General features: G+C 40.0%; 1 long non-coding RNA gene across 1 annotated transcript in view; it reads left to right on the top strand.

The window, feature by feature from the left end:
• Positions 1-10271: 10271 nt before the first annotated feature.
• Positions 10272-20400, top strand: part of LOC102478295 (uncharacterized) — a 19080-nt gene continuing 8951 nt past the window's right edge. The window contains exons 1-2 of the long non-coding RNA XR_336954.2: positions 10272-10472; positions 10786-10919. This is a non-coding gene — a long non-coding RNA (uncharacterized LOC102478295). The remainder of the gene's footprint in view (positions 10473-10785; positions 10920-20400) is intronic.

Genomic DNA, 20400 nt, shown 5'->3' with positions numbered 1-20400 from the left:
AAGAAGATGGCTTGGTGTAGCGAAGTCTCTGTGGTGAGGAAAAGCTGAAGCTCCTTTCTTCCATCCTGGAGGAGGGTGGGGAAAAAAAGGATGAAGAAGGAACAAGGTCAAATGGCAGATCCTCATGCTTCCTGATCACATTCATCTCACCTGACAATGCTGAAGAAACCCACAGAGATGTTGGGGAGCTTGAAAAGGTGAAGGATGGAGACTCCTCCCTTGGGTACCATCAGTGTAGAATTTTAGTTATGATGGAGCAACCCAGCCTCTGGCTCAGAGGACTTCCATGGACTAGGGAGGAGGTCTGACAGATGTCATCTTGAGACAACCTTGGTCCCATGGCCTATACATGCTGTGTGCGGAGTCAGAAGTTCTGGAGGTCCAGAGGACACACCAATGTATGTAACAAGGATGAAGGCCCAGAGTATGTTTGGCTGGGACCCTGGACCCCAAGGAAGAGGTGTTAAATGACTCTCCTAAATGCACAATGTGTGGCTGGCACTCTGGGACAGACACCCAGACCAGCAGCCCCCTTCTGTTCTCAGCCACAAGGGTGCAGAAGCTCCCAGACATTCAGATATCATCTCAGAGAGAAGTAGAAAGAGGAAGAAATCTGAGAGGCAAAGGTTGTATTGGAAACAGACAGAGTCATTCAGAAGAGACCATTAAACTGTCAGAGACCAAGATAGCATTGATTGGAGAGTTGAACATTTGTCCATTCCCCACCCCCCTTCTCCTGCTGTTTGGTAAGCCAGAGGGATACAGGATGGCAGGGGAGATTAAATGAATTGTAAAGGAAGAAATCAACTGTATTTTCTTGGCACATTAGAGCAAAATTGGTTAAATTTCTGACCCTAGTACATTTATTTAAAATTGTATGTACTTATTTTAATGTTATTTTAATTGCACAAACAATACATTTATTGATTATCATTGAAAAAAATTCTAACAATACAGTTAAGGGAAGGTTCCTTTGCTCCATTCACTTCTGCAATCCTCTGCATCATTATCTTTGGTAAAGACCATTTTCTACACATGCATATATGTAAATCCATATTTTGAACACCTGTGTTCTATAACCTCTGACTTCTTCATAAACAGAATCATATTGTAAGAATAGTTTTATAACTTAGTGTTCTACACAGGACTATGTCATTACATATACATGCATCTCATTTAAAAAAATACTGCATAGTAGTCTACAGTAAGAACATCTGATAGCTTAAACTATTTCCTTACTGATAGTTAAGTAGCGTCCATGTTTTACTTGTACAAGTGGTAAGACAATAAACTTTTGCATGATTCTTTGTCCATAGATGCAATCTTTCTCCAGAATATGTCTAGAGATGTGTTGCTTTTCTTTTTTCTCTTTTTTGGTCTGTTTGTAATTCTTGAAAAAATAAGTGTTTATAGAAAACGGATGCTTTACTCTACCCTGACCCCACTCCTGACTTGTCTAGTCTGGTACCTCAGTTATTTTTCATATTCTAACAATCAAGGAGGAAGCAATAAAATTTGGCATGGGTTGGACTTCAGAGAGAGCAAGAAATGGGACATGTCTGGTATTCGCTGTCCCTCATTTTGGTAGTAGCAGAAGTAATGTGGTAATGAGGACACCAAAGGAACAGGTACAGAAACCGACTTCTGGTTCCTATTGACTAGGTTGATTAAATAAATCTACTTAGCTAAGGACAATATCTAAAGTTATATTCATAAGGAGACTAGCAGAGGAAGGTCTAGACACTGGACTCTAGAAATCTGATGTTACTACTGTTTTCCTTTGAAAATGACTTCCTGGCTTGCTGGTACATTCACAAAGTTTTGAAATAGTCATTCTATTCCATGCCTGAAGGTGGAAATGCCAGACATTGTCCCACCTAGATCAGGTGCCTCACCATTGGATGTCCCTCTGGTGGCCAAGCCATCCCTGGGCTCTTTACTTAGATTTTGTACACTCAGTAAAGTTGGGAGACCCTGAGACTCAGGGATTAATTTGGTCTCCCATTTCAGCTTTTGTTTGTATAAAATTTTTTACGTGAATCAACTTATCATCTGGTAATTGCATGTGGGGTATGTTTTTCAAAGAGGATATTCAAAAGGAATTGCATGAATGTTCTCAGCTTTGGGGGCAAAGTTGACAGAGGAATAGAGAGTTCAAGCTACCATTTATACTGTGCCTTTCCAATGATTAATTCACCATCTGGTGTCATATTCCATCTTCTTTTGCAAATTAAATTATATTTTTAGAATTAAAAAAAAAACGAATTTAAGCAATGTTAATGCTTCTTGGTCATTTGGGAGGGTTGGAGCCAAGATGTTGGATGTGCTCAGAGTCTGTTCTTGGTTCTCATGGGAGATATTCCCAAGAGACTCCACAAAAAAGATAAAATCACTAGATAAAAACTGAAATAGATGCTCCTCCCATCCACTTATGAGATATAGGGTGTTATGGTGGTGGCAAAGACATTAAACTAGAAGGAGCTGAGAGGTGACTGACATACAAAACTGTCAAAGTTTATTCCTTTAAGCTGGTCTTGAACTTCTACCTTGCCCCTTTCCCTGATGGTGGAATTCTCTCTAAAGTCAGCACAATCCTCAGGACCTCTGTTTTTACTGCATAATTTCAGGACTCCAGGAAGCCATCATAAGCCTTGAGGCTGGCTAAGGACCTGGTAACTGTGATACTCTTAACATCCAGTTCATACTTTCCAAGATGCACTCATGTTTTTCAGGCCAAACCAGGTGTCAATGCTTACCTGAAATTGATAATTATATATTGTGCTCATAACTGAATAGGTGGGGTTTTTGTTTGTTTTTCAATCAGTCATACCTACCTGCTCTACCTGTTGGGACAGTTTATATTTCATCTCTTTATAGTCTTCACATGATCCCTGAGATGTGAGTCTCATTATCCTTGTTTTACAGTTTGGAAGGAGGCTAAAAATAATTTAACTTCTGTGTGAAGTCTAGATTGGAACTTAAGAACATATTGGCTATCTATTTCCCAAAACTTAGTAGTTAAAAACAGCACATGTGTTATCCTATAGTTTCTGTGGGATGGTAATTCAGGGTCAGGGTCTTTCAGGAGATTTAAGACAAGACATAGGTTAAGACTATTGTCATCTAAAGGCTTGACTGGGGCTAGAAGATCTGTTTCCAAGATGGCTTATTCACCCGGCTGTTAGCTGGAGGACATTAGTGCCTCACCATAGGATTCCTTGAGTGTCCTTAAAATGTGGCAGCTGGCTTCCTTTAGAGTTAGTGATCCAAAAGACAGTAGGAAGAGGCCATACTGTCTCTTACAAGTTAGTTTTGAAAGTGACACTATCAATTCCATCATGTTCTATTCATTAAAAGTAAGTTATCATGTTCATCTTACATTCAAGGGGAAGAGGACTTAGACCACCTTTTGAATGGAAGAGTGTTGAAGAACTTGTGGACATATTTTAACACTTTATACAAATGTCTGCCTCTAGAACTTGCATTCTTTTCAAAGATGCCATGCCATTGCTCACAGGTGACTATGCAAACCATCCATTACCTTTTCTCACACTATCCTACCCTCTAAGACACCCCTCAAGAAGTCTTGCTTCTCTTCTGGAGTTTGTGAGACTATGTGAAGACTGGGCACTTGGTCTCATCACTTTCTCTCCTTTAGATCACTCTAATGCCATGCCTTTGGATTTTAACAAAGATCACAGAATCATGAAACCTGTTTCTGCATGTAATGTTAAACTGTTAGAAAACTTTTACCCTTATTTGTACCAAGGTGATCTAAGGATCTGATCACACTTTGTTTCTATAGCAGAATGGCACAGAAGCTCACTCTCTTTGACCTTCTAATGTTTTAAATAAATATACAGAGCCTGCAAGAAGTCCCTGAAATAGATCCTGAATCTTCTACCCAATCTTCCATCTTTCATTCTGCTCACTGCTCCCAGAATTCTTTCTAAAATTCAGATATAATCACACCACATTTTTGCGCCAAAGCTTTTAGTAACTTCCCATTTCTACAAGATGATTTTGGTTCTAGCTTTGAGTCCTTTCACCACCAGGCCCCTGCCTGACTTTTCCCTCTTATCTCCTCATCACCCTTCAGGCAAACTGGACTATTTGCTATTCTAGGAATGCATCTTATTCTTTCAAGCTTGACCCTTTTGCACGTGCTGTTCATTCTTCCTGAAATGAGCTTCTCTCTTTGAACAGTTGTCAAACCCTTCAAAGTCCAGTTCAAACACCACCTTCTCATGAAGCTCTTCCACACAGCTCACTCCTTTCTCTGCATGTAACCCAGTAAAAGATATGCAGATGAAGGTGTCTGCTTGAATCATGGCAGCTACCTGCTGGCTTAACTGGGTTAACACTAATTAAAATCATAAGACAGCTAAATTTAATTTTTGACACTTGATAAATGCCAAACATCAATGGATTTTTCATTAACATACTGCATAGCAATGTCTTTAAGTCACTGTTATGAAGACACTTTCCTAATTTCTTTGAGGTGGTTAATCTTCTGTGCAGACATCGGAAGGGATTGAATTTCCTGACTCTCTTGGCTCTTGTCATGTCAGTGGTATAAAATGATCTGAAAAGAAGTGATTGCCATAGATGATGATGTCCGTTTCCCCTTTATTAGGAAATACACAAATGAAATGGTGCAGGTGTCATGGACAGAGATGAGTCACTGTCCTCCCCCTGCCCCTTCTCTCCTAAGCATTCCCAAAGGAGAGGGTTTGGCTTGTGTGTTAGACCCCATTTCATAATCAGATTTAGGTATTTCTTGAGTTTTCAGTTATATGTTGAATTCATCAGGTCATATTTTTACAAAAAGAAAGGGTAGTCTTGTTGAATTCAGCTCATCCCCAGTGGACCCTATATTCATGACATCTCAGACTGGGAATAACATATGGATAGAAACCCTCAAAGTAATAAGAAATAAAGAATATTGAATGTGAAAAAAACTACCTCAATGCTGATTCTGGTTTCCTATCCTTGTTCCAGTCTTTTCTGTACTGGCTTAGCTAGTAGATGCATAGCACATTGGATGCTTCCTCTAAAGAGGCAAGAGGAGTAAGTGGAGTATGGGGTACATTCAGAGTGTGCACACACTGTGAGACAAGCAATCAAGGCATTGGCAGCTCTGTTCGGAGCAAGTCAAGCGGGGACAGCACAAACCTGAGGGTGACTTGGGGTTATGTTAACAGATGGTAGAGAGAAGGCAGAACACTTCACCTCCCATTTGGCTCCTGTCACCCAACTGAGAAGACTAATCTTCCTCTGTAAAAGGGTAGTGCAATCACTTTGTTCAAAGGAAATTGCAGACTGCAATGTGAGAGGAGTTTGGACAAGAGCCTAATCTGTGGGTGTTTTGCTGAAGGATAGATAATTTAAAGTCTTTCAGGCAGCAAAGGGTTAATCCACTGTTGGGCCAAGCTAGAGGGATCAGAGTACACAGTGCTTGTGTTTTCATGCTTGTGTTGTCACCATGGTCATTCATTTCACAATTTTTTTTTCTTTTTCTTATATGGTCTCAGGGTGGTGTAGTGGGGAGAGATGACCCAGATTCAAATCTCTGCTGCAATCTCTTATGTCTTTATTTATTAATTTTAAGAGATTTTTGCTATAGTTACCCCCTCAAGGGCTAGAGAAACAAATGGGAGGAGGTGGTGTTGCTAGAAGCTAGGAGCTTGGAGAAGGGCTGCTGAAGGGCCAATCAATATTTCTTCCAGCTCCGTTGCATGTTGTCAATGGACTCAGGCCTTCAGTCACATTCTGAGAAGGAAGAATTTCAGATGGGAGGGAAATAACTGAGTACTAGGATAAAGGGTTACAGGGATTGGGGTAGAATTGGAGTGAGGACGTTTTTATAGCAGAACTTCATGAGCATTTTGACCACTTGTGAGTTGACCATAAACTCAAAAAGGCCAAGAATGGAGCAGTTTGGGAATGAGATGACTATTTAAATCATCCAGGTATCTTGGTTTTCTATTGCTATGTAATAAATCACTACAAATTTAGCAGCATAACTCAACATCTATGTATTAGCCCAGAGTTTCTTTGGGTCAGGATTCCAGATGATTTAACTGGGTCCTCTTCTCAGGATCCCACAAGACTTTTATCCAGGTGTCAGTTGGGACCTAAGGTCTCATTTGAGGCCTTAGGATCCTCTTCCATGATGATGCAATTGTTGACAGGATTGAATGTGTGTATGTGTATATATATATATATATATATATATATATATATATATATACACACACACACAGATCGAAACTCTCACTCTTTTACTCTCTCTCTCTTTTAAAGTGTTGGCCTGATTAAGTCAGGCCCACCCTGGTTTTATCCCTTTGGGTTAACCCAAGCCCAACTGATTTAGGTACTTAAATTGCATCTGAAAAATTCTCTTACCTCTGCCATATAATGAACCTAATCACAGTGGGTGCCAATCATAGTCAGAGATCTGGCCCATACTCACAAGGAGGGAATTATTTAGCATGCACATACTAAGGTCAGGAATTTGAGGAGCCATATTAGAATTCTGCCTACCACACCAGGCAAGAGATAGTTTTAGTGGGGGCATAGGTGTGGAAATGTGACATGGTTAAATTTGGGATGTAATATTCAAATCCTGATCAGAAGATTGACTAGAAGAGGGAGAGGACTCCAACCTAACAATCTACATAAAGTAGAGTGGGCTGTTAGTGAGGAGGGAGCTCCTGAAAGGAGAGAAACTACCCAAGGAAAGCATTTCATTGCCTAGGGCATGCTGTAGGTAAAAGGTCCCCAACTGTGAGGGCAGGAGTTTCAAAGAATCCACAAAAGTGCCTCTAAGTGAGAATCAACTCTAATAAGCCCTGGTTGACTCAGAGAACTTCAAGTCATCCAGCTGAAAAAGATCTGTTCCTCTTGTACCTCTTCCCATCCATTGCCCAATTTTAACTCTAGCAGAGTCTGAAATGTCAGCTAATAAGGTAGGGTGAGGAACAGAGCAGAGAGAGAAGGAGCTGACCACGTCCCTTCCTCAAAGACAGAGGCTCAAGAGAAAAATCTAGATGTAAAGGAAGGAGGGAAATCATTTAGGGGAGTTTGAAGCACTCAGTCCTTGGGGCTGAACACATTCATATAAATGCCAGAGGGTGCGTGCACTTATGAGAGATAAGAGAGAGAAAGAGAGAGACAAAGACCCAATGGCATGTGTTCACACTGCAATCTTTTCTCTTCTTTTTCTCCTTCCCATCAGGATTTTGTACATGCACACACACACACACACACACACACACACACACACGCACACACACACAGGCCCAGCATATTTTCAAGCTGCCAGAGAGGATTTGAACTGAAATCGGCTATGTGGGATCCAGGTTCCAATGCACAGTGCTTAACCACTGTGGTACAGGACTGGCGCCCATGTTCATATAAATGAATCTAATTTTGTTTCCATCCAGAAGCAGGTGAGAATGACCACCACTGAATATATTTTAGAAGGTGTGCAGTTATTGGGACCAGGAGTTTGCGTAATGGATATGTTGCTAGACTCACATGTAGTCAACCATGGTTCGAGTCCCAGACCCAGTGGCTTAAACTAACGCCAGGCATGTGTGTGGGCATGCCCCAGATCCTGAGAGGCGAATGGAGGAGAAGGGATTGCGGCATGGCCATCCTCCCAGGGGGTGATTTCTTGCTTTCTGTCTCTGTCTCTCTCTGTCTTTCCAGTGAGCTCATACGCCCTATAGCAAAAACCTCTCTCTCAAAAGAAAAAGGTGTGTAGTTATCAAAATATAAAGTTGCATCTTGATCCCATCTCAGACTACTCATTCAGTGTATCAGTTATGCAAAGATCTATGGAAAGAGAATTCTTGCCAGAGGGAAAAGCAAGTGCAAAGGTACTGAGGTAGAAATGATGACGTTGTCTCTAAAAAACTATAATATAGTGAGAGAAGGGGAGGATAAAGAGGTGAGTCTGAACAGGTAGGCAGAGGCCAGATCAAGCACTAGCCTGTAGATCACAGTGAAGGGTGGACTTCCTGCTAATGTCACTGAGATGCTGTTGGAGGTTTTAAACAGGAGAGTGACATGGTCTAATTTATGTGCTAGGTGCTGGTGTATGCTAGGTGCACTCACTATTCCCATCCTCATTGAGGTCTGCTGACTAGAATTCTTTCCCCACTTTATGGCGGGGTCCGGATGCCACAATCAACCCTCATCCTCAGCTAGCCTGGATCAAGGGCACGCGTGCGCCCATTGTACTCAGGGAGTTCTCTAGACATGAACTAGCAGCCTTCCCATGTGGGTCTGCCTCACAGAACATCATGTTTTACCATAACACCACCTTCCAGGTTTAGTGAGCCATTTTGAAAGTAGATTCTCCATCCTTTATTCATATGTGATAGATGAGGCATCCCTCTGAGCTCTATCTTAATGGCAGACCTGTGAGCTAAACATACTAAATTAAGACGTTAAGACTTACTTAAAATAGCTTCAAAACCAGCAATAGAGAACTAATACAAACAGGTTAAGTAATTTCCTGAGATTACAAAGAGGTAGGATTCAGACCAATGTGCTTCTGGCTCCAAGTGGTATTACCACTATGCCCAATTTAAAAATGCTCAGTACTGTGCCTGGAACAAAGTAAATGAACAACAAAGAATTTCCTTCCTTCTCTCCTTTCTCCCCTAGGGGCTCTCAATGAAACACATTTCTGTGGCCTAGGCAGCGTAGCTTGGGTGGTGACATTCCAACAGAGCCCCCTACTCTTAGGTTGGGCTATATCTTCTTTAGTGCAGGAACCAGATAAACCCAAGTCAAACAGAGCTCCTTCTTTATCCCAACATCTTTGAACTTAGAAAGCCTTTGCCAATGTGCACTCTGCCTCTAGCAGCCTTTGAGGCTCAGGAAGGAAGCCCTGCCTTCTGTAGAAATATCCAAGCATTCACGTCAGTACCATTTCAGGCATTTCTGGTGGGTTTGAGCAGTGAGAATTTCTCAAAGGTCCCCAAATCACTCTTTAGTCTACATAGAAATCTCAAACAAAGGATTTTTCTCCTCCTTTTCCTGTAGGGTTTACTGAGCCAATGTGATATTTAGTAATGGCAGGAGGGCTGATGAGGATGGGGGCTGAAGTGATGCTCTTGAGAGGGTAGGCCTACCGGGGCTGTTCAGAGTGTCCTTGTGGTGAGTCTGTACCTTCTGGACCTTTCTCTGGTGCCTTGACTTTTTGCTTTCTGGGGCTTAGCTAGGACAATGTGGCAAGTAGATGCACTGGAAGGGCACAGGAGGCAGACATTACCCCCCCTCGGTTGGCCATTTCTCCCGAGCCAACCCTTAGCAGTGGTCTGCCTGAACTTCCACATGTACCTTTAGTCTGGGCAACATGTATTAATGCACTCATTTATTCCTTCACTTCTCCAGCCACACGCCCACCCACCTATTTACTCATCTATTTGTTGAAGACAATATAGCCTAGTGGTTTAGGTGATGGGCTCTGGATCCACACTGACAGGGTTCTGATCCTGCCTTTATTGCTAGTCACCTTCACCTGTCTGTGCCCCAGATCCTCATCTGTGAAGTGGGAGAATACAGTTCTAATACCTGCTATACAGGATTTTTATAAAATAAAATGAATTAGCACGTAAAGTGTTTGTCCTGACAGCTGGTAAGTGTTCCATCCATATTACTGTTTTGTTTTGTTGCTGCTGTTGTTTGTGTTGGGGTCTGTGTTCATGCAGGGGGAAGCATAGCAGATGGTCTTTCTGTGTGTTAAGTCAGGTGCTAAGAAAACACAAAGTTTACTTTTTTATTTCCAGAGGGCTCAAGTTCCAAAGGGAAACAAGAAGCTTCCTTCACTGCTGGTTTTTATTTTTTAAGTTTATTTACTTATTTCTCTATCTGCTGAGAGAGAGACTTCCAACGGATCTTTACACTGAGATCCACCCCCACCCTTCGCCAGCCCAGGACACCGGTAACGTGTTACTGTGTGTTACTGCCATGCCGATGTCGAGCCCCTGCACTGCAGTTTTAATATCAGTGCACGCCATGTAATGTGCCAGTTTACTGTCCTTCTACATGTTATGTCATTCTTTTATCTCTCCCCAAATTCCTTTGAAGGAAACTATAAATAACTTCATTCCAGAAAGGGGAAAACCTCCAAGTGGGAGAGGGAAATTACTTGTCCAAGTTTGTGTGGCTGAAAGTCAGGGTTGGGGGAAGGGGGGAGGTCACACTGGCGTTCAGGAAAAACGCCTGTGTTCACGCTGTTCCAGGCTCCTCTGGGAAGTGATTCCAGGACTGTCTTGGAGACAGCGAAGCCAGCTCACATCTGAAGACATCTCACAAGGCCCTGGCTGGGACTCCACCAGCTTTGAACACTGCTTCAAAGCCACTGCTGAGCCACCTGCTGTCCAGGATACCTTTCAAACTAGCGCCTTCTTCCCGTGAGTAAGCCCACCCGGCAGAGCTAAGGAAAACTGCAGGTATGATTAGCTTCCAAGATCACACTTTATGCCACTTCTTCTCCTTATTTGAATTATAAAAGGAATTTTCTGTTTTGAATAGCAACTCCAACTTTCTGCCTTTTTCTGCAAGAAGGAAAAGCATTCAGTCATAAATAGGGGTAATTTCATTACCAGTTTTCAATTACAAATGAGTTCTTAAAATCTGGTGTCTTCCTTTGGTGTCAGAGTATGTTTGGTGTCCAGGAACTCTAAGAGTTGGGTCCAACTGGCTAATAGTGGACAGGAACTTGTCTCTGGCGAGGCTAATGGACAGTTTTCTGTTTCTTGAAAGGAGAGGTTGATGGGAAGCTTTGGATCAAGGTGGACAGAGCATCTGGACATCTGGACATGTTTTTGAAACTTCTGTCCTTCATGGGCCAGAGTCGCTTCACCTGGTGCTAGGTTGGCAGGAACTCCACATCAAAGGTGAGTTTGGGAAGCTGAATATCGACTCCCAAGGTAAGGTCAGAGAGAGAGAGAGGCTATCAGATTTCTTGGAGCAGAGCCAAGCTTAAAGATCTAAAGCAGGAGTTAGCACACTTTTTTTTTATAATGGGTCAAAGAGTAAATATTTTTGGCTTGGCAGGTCAAATTACATTTGTTGTAACTGCTCAGCTCTGCCTTTGTAGCATAAAAGCAGCAGTAAATAAATGAATGTGCTTGGCTGTGTTACAGTTTTTATTGGACACTTTATGGGTGCTACAATTTGCATTTCATATCATCTTCACATGTCACAAAATAGCATCCATCTTTCGATGTTTTTACCCAAACCATTGAAAATGTAAAAACCATCTTTATGGATTATATAAAAGTAGGTGGTGGATTTGACCCACAGGTGGTAATTTGCTGACCCCTGATATAAATGTCAAAGGGGTTTCTGATGCCTTGGGCTGGGAGGTGGCCACATAGTCACCAAAAAAGCTTTCACAGGGGACAGAGCAGAACAGAAGCTCATAGTAGCAGTGGAGGTCGGCCTCCACCTAGCCCAGTATGAGCAGCCTCTTCTGAGAAAGTTGTGGGAGAGAAAAACCTGTTTTCTGAAACAAGAAATATGATTCTGTTCATAAATCATTTGCTGATGTCTCCCAAGTGGTAGGAAATCTCTAGACACTAAAACTGGAGAATTTTTTAAAAAAAGAACATGCATATATATAAAATATCTTTTTTCATTTTATTTTTAACCATGAGGTAACTCAGTTGTCAGGTACCCAAATATTCTAGTTGATCATACCCCAGTTGCATGATCCTTAAAGATATGAAGAACCAGTTGGCATGTGGTAGAAATCCCAGTGTCCATCTTTAAACCTCCAGGAAATCTTTTCTTTTAAAAAATGTTTGTTTATTGATTGATTGATTGATTTTGTTTATTTCATAAGCTAGAGAAAGCATGCACATGCCAGAGAGACAGGCACCCCTGACATGGCCCCTCATGCTGCAGTCTCCTTCTCCTAGCCCGACATGTTTCAGGTTGACTTGGGATCTGAAACTGGTCAGCCATGTTGCTTTCAGCACTGCAGATCAGTGTGCTGCTGCTGGCTGTGCCTCTGTGGCTGAACCTCTCTAGGGATTCTGGAAGGGATTTTTTTGTCTCCTAATTGCTTTTGATTCTGCCTTGACCTTTTGACTTACCTTCCTTCCACCTTCTGTCAGTTCACAACTGGAACACAGTTTCTTCTGTACTTCTTCAGACTGTTGTACACCAGAAAGAATTGAGTGTGATAGGGTCTGATGAAAATTTGAACTTGAAAGCCCTTTGGTGATTCTAGCCACCAGAATTTTCTCCTATCACCCACCCACACCACATTTTCCCTCCCAAATCTTTCTTTTCTGAAATAACTGTGTTCTATGGCGAAGTAGACAGAAACATTCTGCATCAAAATGCCAGCATGAACATCCTGTGATAGGTAAGTCAACAGTGGTGAGAGACCACAGGAGAGAACCACTGGCCCTACTAAGCTATGAGAGGGTTGAGAGCACTCCCTAGAGAAAGGGATGTGAGAGGGCTGCTGACATGTGAGTAGGAATTTTTATCAGGGAAGCAAGGTGGAAGGGTGTTTGGATCAGAGGGGTGAATTTAAATAAAGGCTGATGCTAAGATTTGAGTTTTTCCCCCAAAGTTCATGTGCCAGAAACTTAATCTTATTTATTTATTGAGGTTTTTGCCACAGGGCGCATGTGCTCACCAGAGAGAGACAGAAAGAGACAGTGAGAGAGAAAATGAGAAATCACCTCCTAGGGGTATAGCCATGCCACAATTCCTTTTCCTCTATTCTTCTCCTGGAACTCTGGGCATTTATGCACACATGCACAGCATGATTTTCAAGCCATCAGGTCGAGGACTCAAACCACAGTTGGCCATGTGGGAGTTCAATGCCTTAATCACTACTCCACCTACTGTCCTCAGAAACTTAATCCTCAATGCAACAGTGTTGAGAGGTGGGACCTTTGAGAGATGATTGCATCATGAAAATTCTGTCCTCATGAATGGCTTAATGCCATTATCATGGGTATGAATTACTTATCTTGAAAGTGAGGTCCTAATAAAAGAAGGGGTTCATTATTGCCCTTCCTTTCATGTTCTTTTGCTCTTCTCACTTTCACCATGGGATAACTCCATAAGAAAGCTCTCACCAGATTCTGGTACCATGCTCTTGGACTTCCCAGCCTCCAGAACCATGAGCCAGTTAAACTTCTATTGTTCATAAAGTTACCCAGTCTGCAGTATTCTGTTACAGCAGCACAAAACAAACTAAGACAGCTGATAAGATCCGTGAGGGAAACATCCATCTTCATGGAACATATTTCCACTGGTCTATTTATTAAACTCTTCTTTCCAAAAAGAAAAGCTATAATTAAGTTTCTAATCTTTGTTTCCTGGGGCCATTGAAGTATTCTGAATCAATATTTTTAGACATGAATTTCAATGAAGTATCAGAAATAATGACATAAAATACTTGTATTAAAATGTTAAATTATAAATACTAAAATATTTTATTGAATTAGATGTATAAATTAATAATAAACATTTTATGAATAAAGCACTAGAGTTGAATACCCATGAATATCCCTGTGGTTAACACTTGCAAAAACAACTCTTTAGATACACTCTCCAAAATGTCACCGAGCAATCTCCCCATGGTAGACATTTATAGTAACCTCCTCAGCAGCCATTCTCCTCTTTGTAGTAGCTGTGATTTCTGTTTGAGGATCAATGTGATTCTGGGGAAGTTGACTCTACTACCAGCTACTGTGGGGGCACTCAACTGGTCTAAATCTATCAATGAACCCCTTCTTTGCTCTCAGTTCAGAGTTGAGTGCCTGGTTAGAGTTGACAGTATTCCTGCTATTGTTGCCAATCAGAGAAAATAGTATTCCTTCTTAGGATGTTGGGACAATGGCATCCTCCCATTTTCTGTGCGGATGGGTCACCCTACTGTTGCAGCCCCCAGGGATGCCAACTGAGGATGAAACTGAGCCAAGAAAAAAGCATCAAAGCTCTTTTGCCATCATGAACTACTGAATCAAACTGTGTCTGAAGTCTGCCTACCTCTGAAATTTTCATTTTGAAGAGACCGTACTTTCTCTTTATTGTTTAAGCAGGATTAAAATGGATTTTCATTCTGAGCTGAGACAATTCTCAAGGCAAAACTAGACTTATGTCTATCCTTTGGTAGAGACTTGTGATTATCTGAATTCAGAATTTGGGCATTCAGCTGATGGTACCTGGAGTATCCAATCTTCGATTAATCACACCAGTAACAATCTGAATCTATTAAAATATATATAGTATTTGCATGAAACCATATTGGCAGTGCAGAAGAGAATCAAAGGGATGAGGAAAGTTTCTCATCCACTGTAATGAGAATTCAGAAGAAAAGCTACAACCAGCAGCAGCTGTGGTGTTTTCATTGGAATTTGAAATTAGAGCCAGAGATACAACTTTTCTACTGGGCTGTGCCAGGCGAGGGCTGACAAGCATGCATTAAAGCTAGCTTTGTAAACCTCAACCAGTTAATGATGGCCATGGATTTAAGGAAATCAATTCTTCAGGGGCCTGAAGAAGGAAGTGATTCTTTTACTTCTGTTCCTAAAGGTAGTATGTAAGTATTGTGGAGATTTTAGAAAATGTAGAAAAATATAACTAAAAAAGTAACAAACACCAAAATTCCTCAACTCAGGTATTCTTTATTTTTGAAAAATCTACATACCTTCAGTCATTCTGGATATGCAGTTTTATGTCAAAGGCATTTCTCCCCCAAAATAATGTCTTCGTAATCATAAAAAAGTGGCTGCATAATATTTGGTCATAGAGGTTTTCTGTAGAAAGATCATCTTTCCTTCTTTGTTGAATATTTAAATAATTTGTCAGTTATTTTCTTTCTTTCTTTTTTTTTTTAAACAGATTTTGTTTTTAGGGCAGTTTTAGGTTCATAGTAAAATTAAAAGGAAGGTACAGAAATTTCCCATATAACTCCTGGGCTCACACATGTGTACCATCTGTTAGCAACATTGTCCCACCAGAGTGGAGTTTTTGTTAACAATTAATGAACCTACATTGACACATCATTATCACTCAGAGTAGTTAGGGTTGACTCTTGCTGTTGTTCATTATATGGGCTTAGATAAATTTATAATGGCATGGATCCACCATTTTAGCATTATAGAGTATAATCTCACTGCCCTAAGCATCCTCTGTTCCACCTATTCATCCCTCATTCCACTCTAACCCTTGGCAGCTGAGAATCTTTTTCCTGTCCCTAGTTTTGCCTTTCCTTGACATGACTGTGATGATTCGTATTTTCATATTTTCACTTACTAATATTTATTTAAGTTTTTTCCATGGCATGATAGCTTATTTCCTTTTAATGCTCAATAATATTCCACTGTCTAGATATACCTCAGTTTATTTATCCATTCACCTAGTAAAGGACATCTTGGTTGCTTCCAAGTTTTGGCAAGTTTAAATAAATCTGCTATAAACATTTATATTCAGATTTTTGTGTGGGTATATATTTTCCATTTTTAACTCCATTGAGTAAATATCAAGGGGATATGATTGCTAGGTTATATGGTAACAGAAGGGTTTGTTTGTTTTTTGTTTTTTTTGAGAAGTTTTTGTTAGATCAAATAAGAATAATAAAGAGAATTTTTGTTTTATTGTCACTTATTTTTTTCCAATACTTTCCCTTTCTTTATGTAAATTTGAATTTCTGATCTTTATCATTTTTTCTTCTTATTAAATATTTCTTTTGAAGTTTATTTATTTATCTTAAGAGAGACAAAGACAAGCATCCTGGGCAGGATCTCCTGTTATGACCCTCCCTCCTCAGCCCTTCTAGCCAGCCAGGATCATGGGCATGTGCACATGCACCTAGTGTATACAGGTCAACCTGGGAACAGAACCCCTATCTTCCATATGTTTTCCAGTTTTGCATAGCACTGCTGTGCTACTATCTCGGGGCCTCTTTTATTAAGAAAAAAAATTTCTTTCATTTCTCCTCCCTCTCTCCATTCTTTATTTCTGTTTCTTTACTTCCTGCCTTCTTTTCTTTCTTCCTTTCTTTTTTACTTCTAGAGAAAGATAAGCACCTTCAACAGGGTCTCATGCTGTGATCTTCTCCTCAACCTTCCCATCTAGCCAGGATCATGGACATGCATGTGTGTACCTGGCATGTACACATCAACCCAGGGACTGAACCCTGGTTTTCCATTTGGCTTCCAACATTGCAGAGTAATGTCCTACAACTGCACCACTGTGGCAGAGCCACTAAATTCTTTTTTAACATATCTTGCAAAGCAGATCAACTGGCAACAAGTTTCCTGAATATTTTTTCATTCTTTTTTTAAAGATTTAAAACAAATAGCTTTTTTATTTTGCAATAATTATAGACTTATAAGAAGCTGCAAAATAGTACAAAATAGAACACAGTCCCATGTATCCTTCACTCAGTTTCTCCCACTATAGTACAACTTCAAAGCCAAGCTATTGATAGGGATATCATATTGCTGACTACACTACAGACTTTATTTTTTCATTTTTACCATATTTTACATGCATTTGTTTCTGTATTTATGTGTGTATAAGTCTATGCAATTTTAACACAGGTACAGATTCATATACTCAACACCTCCATTAAGATACAGAGCTGTTCCCTCAGCACAAAGGATGTCCTTGTGTCACATACAGCCATACATATCTCATGCCCCCTCCAATCCCTGCCCTGACAACCATTATTCTTCATTTTAATAATTTTGTCATTTCAAGGATGTTATAGAAATGTAACCATACAGTATGTGACCCTTTGAAATCAGCTTTTTTTCATTCATAACATCCTTGAGGTCTACCCATGTTGTTGTATGTACCAATAGTCCATCCCTTTTTGGTGCAGAGTATTATTACATGATGGAGATGGCTCGTTAAACCACGTACCCATTGCAGGCTATCTGGGCTGATTCCTGCTTTCAGCTATTACAAATAAAATTGCTATGAATATTTGTGTACAGGTTCTTGTGACAACATAGGTTTTCATTTCTCTGGAATAAATCTCAATTTTTCTTTGTCTGACAAAGTTTTGTTTTCTCTCGTTTTCACCTTTGAAGGACAATTTCTCAGAGTATAAAACTCCTCAAGGTGTTATTTTTTTTTCTATTTGACATTTTTTTTTATTTTTTTGTTTTGTTTTTAATTAATTAATTTACATTATATATATATATTTCCCCCCCCATTTCTCACCCTCAGCCATTTTCTACTCTCCTCCCACACTATCTCAGGTGTCCACAGTTGTTTTCCATTCATTTTTTCCCCCACATTGTATTGATTCAAAATTTTATACAGAATTGATAACAAAATTTCTTAAATAATCTACTTTTCAATAGCAAGCTCTGCTGATATACACATATCTATGACTACATATCTGACTTTAGGCATAAAGTTTTGAGTAGAATGAATATACCTAGCTTATGCTATGTAGTTTACTACGGTCATTAATTATGTATATTTTACTACATTTTTTTATTTCAATTAAAGCAGATTGAGCTTTAATAAATAAAAGAAATGCTAAGGAAATATGCTTAAAACTTAAAGTCGGGAAACAGGTTGGGATTCTGTTCAAATAGTAAGTACATGAACCTATTCAGCAGCTCAAGACAAGACAAAAATCCTTAAAACTGGAAAACAAAGCCTAGAAGAAAATCAGCAATGTTTTAGTCAAAAGTCATAAGATTCTATTTCACCAGTTCAGTCTCATGTACTTAATCTATCTTCTGCTGTGGTTCGATTTTCCCAATTAAATTCTGGGACATAATATTGCCCCCGTGATTTCGTTGGCCGTTTTCTTCGTTTTAGAACTCTTATTTCTGTGTGACTGTATTTAATTTTCCTGGTACAGCACTCCCTGCAGAACGTCTTGGAGATCTGGTCTGGTGCTGGTAAATTCTTTCACATTTTGTTTATGTGAGAATGTTCTTGTCTTTTCTTCCCATATGAAGGATAATCTTGCAAGGTATAGTATCCTTGGTTGCAATTGCTTTTCCCTCAACACTTTGAATATATTATCCCATTCTTTCCTCACTCACATTGTTTCCGATGAGAGATACGCTGTCAGCCTGATGGGATATACTTTGTAGTAACTTGATGTTTCTCTCTTGTCAATCTTAGTACCTTGTCTTTGTCTTTCGTTTTGCTCAATCTGGTTATAATGTGTCTTGGAGATCTTCTTGGGTTGATTCTATTGAGGGTCCTTTGTATTTCTTGGGACTGGATCTTTGAATCCCTCTCTAGGTTTGGAAAGATTTCTTCCAGGATTTCATGGAATAGATTGAAAATGTCCTTATGGGTCTCTTCCCCTTCTGGGATACCAAACACCAATTATCCGGGTGTTTGGACATTTGATGGTATCTAGTATTTCTTGTATGGTATTCTCATTTTTTCAAGCCATGTTCTCAGTCTTCATGGTGGATTTTTCCAGGCCAGCATTTCTATCTTCTACATCTGAGATTCCATTTTCGGTATTATCTAGTCTGCTTTTAATACTTTCAAGGGAGGTTTTGACTTCCTGTATTATAGTCTTCATCTCTAACAGGTCCATTTGATTCTTTTTTATAGTATGAATTTTCTCTTTTAGATCTTGCAAGAATTTCCTCACCTCCTGAAGCTTGTCAGCTCCTTTCCCTGCCTTTTTGGCAGTTCATGTCTCTCTTCTCTTTGATCTCTGAGCTTTGTCACCATAAACATTCTAAATTCTTTATCTGACATTTCCATGAATTTCATCATACTTCTGAGGATGAAGAGGAGTTATTATTTTTTTCTTGGAGAAGAAATATTTTCTTTTTTATTTTTCCATATTTCTTGTGACCCTGTGGTGATTTCTAGTCATCTGATAGATGGTGCATTTCTTCTAATTCCTGAAGTTCAGTCTGAGTGTTCAGAGGCGTGCAGGAGGAGGTGATCTGCAATCTCCCTTCCATTCCATTCTCACTTTTTGTGCATCATAATCAGTGGGAATAAAGGAATATTTTGACCCTAATTGTATTCAGATGTTTAGCTCCTGTTCACTTGGACCTGTCTAGACATTTACTGTGTAGGAGCTGAGAAGCCAATGAGTAAAGATAAAGAAAAAGAAAAGAAATAGAGAAAAAGAAAGAAAAAATATAAAATATAAAGAAAAAAGTATAATAAAAACTACAAATTTTAACTTTAAAAGCAAAAATTGAAAGCTGCATGGCACACTTGCACACTATGTGAAAGCAATATTTCACAGCTGAAGTTCAAGATCTATGTGGAAATGGGCCTGGATTTGTACCTTTCCTAAACAAAATGGGGAGAGGCATCTATTAACACAATAAAGGGGCTTGAGAGCCCAGAGAATACTTAACCTTAAAAAAATTATTTTTTAATTAAAAGACTAGAGGAGACACAGAGAGACAGAGAAATGGAGAGAAAGAGACAGGTAACACTACCCACTAGAAATAAGTGAAAAAGAAGTCTCAGCAGAAAATCTTCATTTTAAGTCTCTGAAAGCACTAGTTCACAGCTGAAGTTCAGGATCCATGTAGAGCTTCTTTTGAGATCTTGGGCACGCATGTACACGCACCCAGTGTGAGTTTAAGCCACCTGGTCCAGAACTCCAACCACAGTCAACTACATGAGAGTCCAGCAACATAGTCATTCTGCCATCTGCTGGTCCCTAGAGGAGTTATCTTGATAGAGATGACTTCTGTGGGACAGTGTTTAGAGAGACTGACAGTGATAGAAGACCAGGTTCCAGGAGTAACAGGGATAGAAGATGTTAAACAAGGAATGGTCCAGGACCACTGGGATCGGGAAGCACTCTGAAAATCATATTGATTTGGGGCCAGCAGGTGGCGTAGTGGTTAAGGTACTGGACTCCTGCCTGCCAGTCGTGATTTGAGTAAGCAGACCTGGCAGCTTGCTTTCTCACTTTCCTTCTCTCTCTTTCTCTCTATTTCTCTGGTCACTTTTTATATAATAATAAATAAATAAATAAATATTTTTAAAAGTCTTATTGATTCTCTTTTGAAATTCTTTCTGATATTAGTTTTTATTTTTCTGATATTAGTTTTATGACAGCTCTTACTCTCATTTGTATTTCCTATGATCGTGGGAATGGGATAGTGATGTCCCACAGTGTCCAGGCTTGAGTTAGAAGTCTACAATACCGGGACCAGCAGTTGGTTTAATGGCTATGTTGCTGGACTCCCATGTAGCCGACCGTAGTTTGAGTCCCAGACCCAGTGGCTTGCATGTGTGCCCAAGATCCCAAGAAGAGAACAGAGGAGAAGGGATTGCAGCATGGCAATCTCTAGAGGGTGATTTCTGGCTTTCCGTATCTCTGTCTCTCTGGCTAGCACATGCACCCTATAGCAAAAACAAAACAAAACCCTCGCC

Source organism: Tupaia chinensis, unplaced genomic scaffold (genome assembly GCF_000334495.1).
Source record: "Tupaia chinensis unplaced genomic scaffold, TupChi_1.0 Scaffold143814_1, whole genome shotgun sequence".
NCBI classification, from domain to species: domain Eukaryota; kingdom Metazoa; phylum Chordata; class Mammalia; order Scandentia; family Tupaiidae; genus Tupaia; species Tupaia belangeri.
This window is presented reverse-complemented; position numbering and strand designations above follow the sequence as displayed.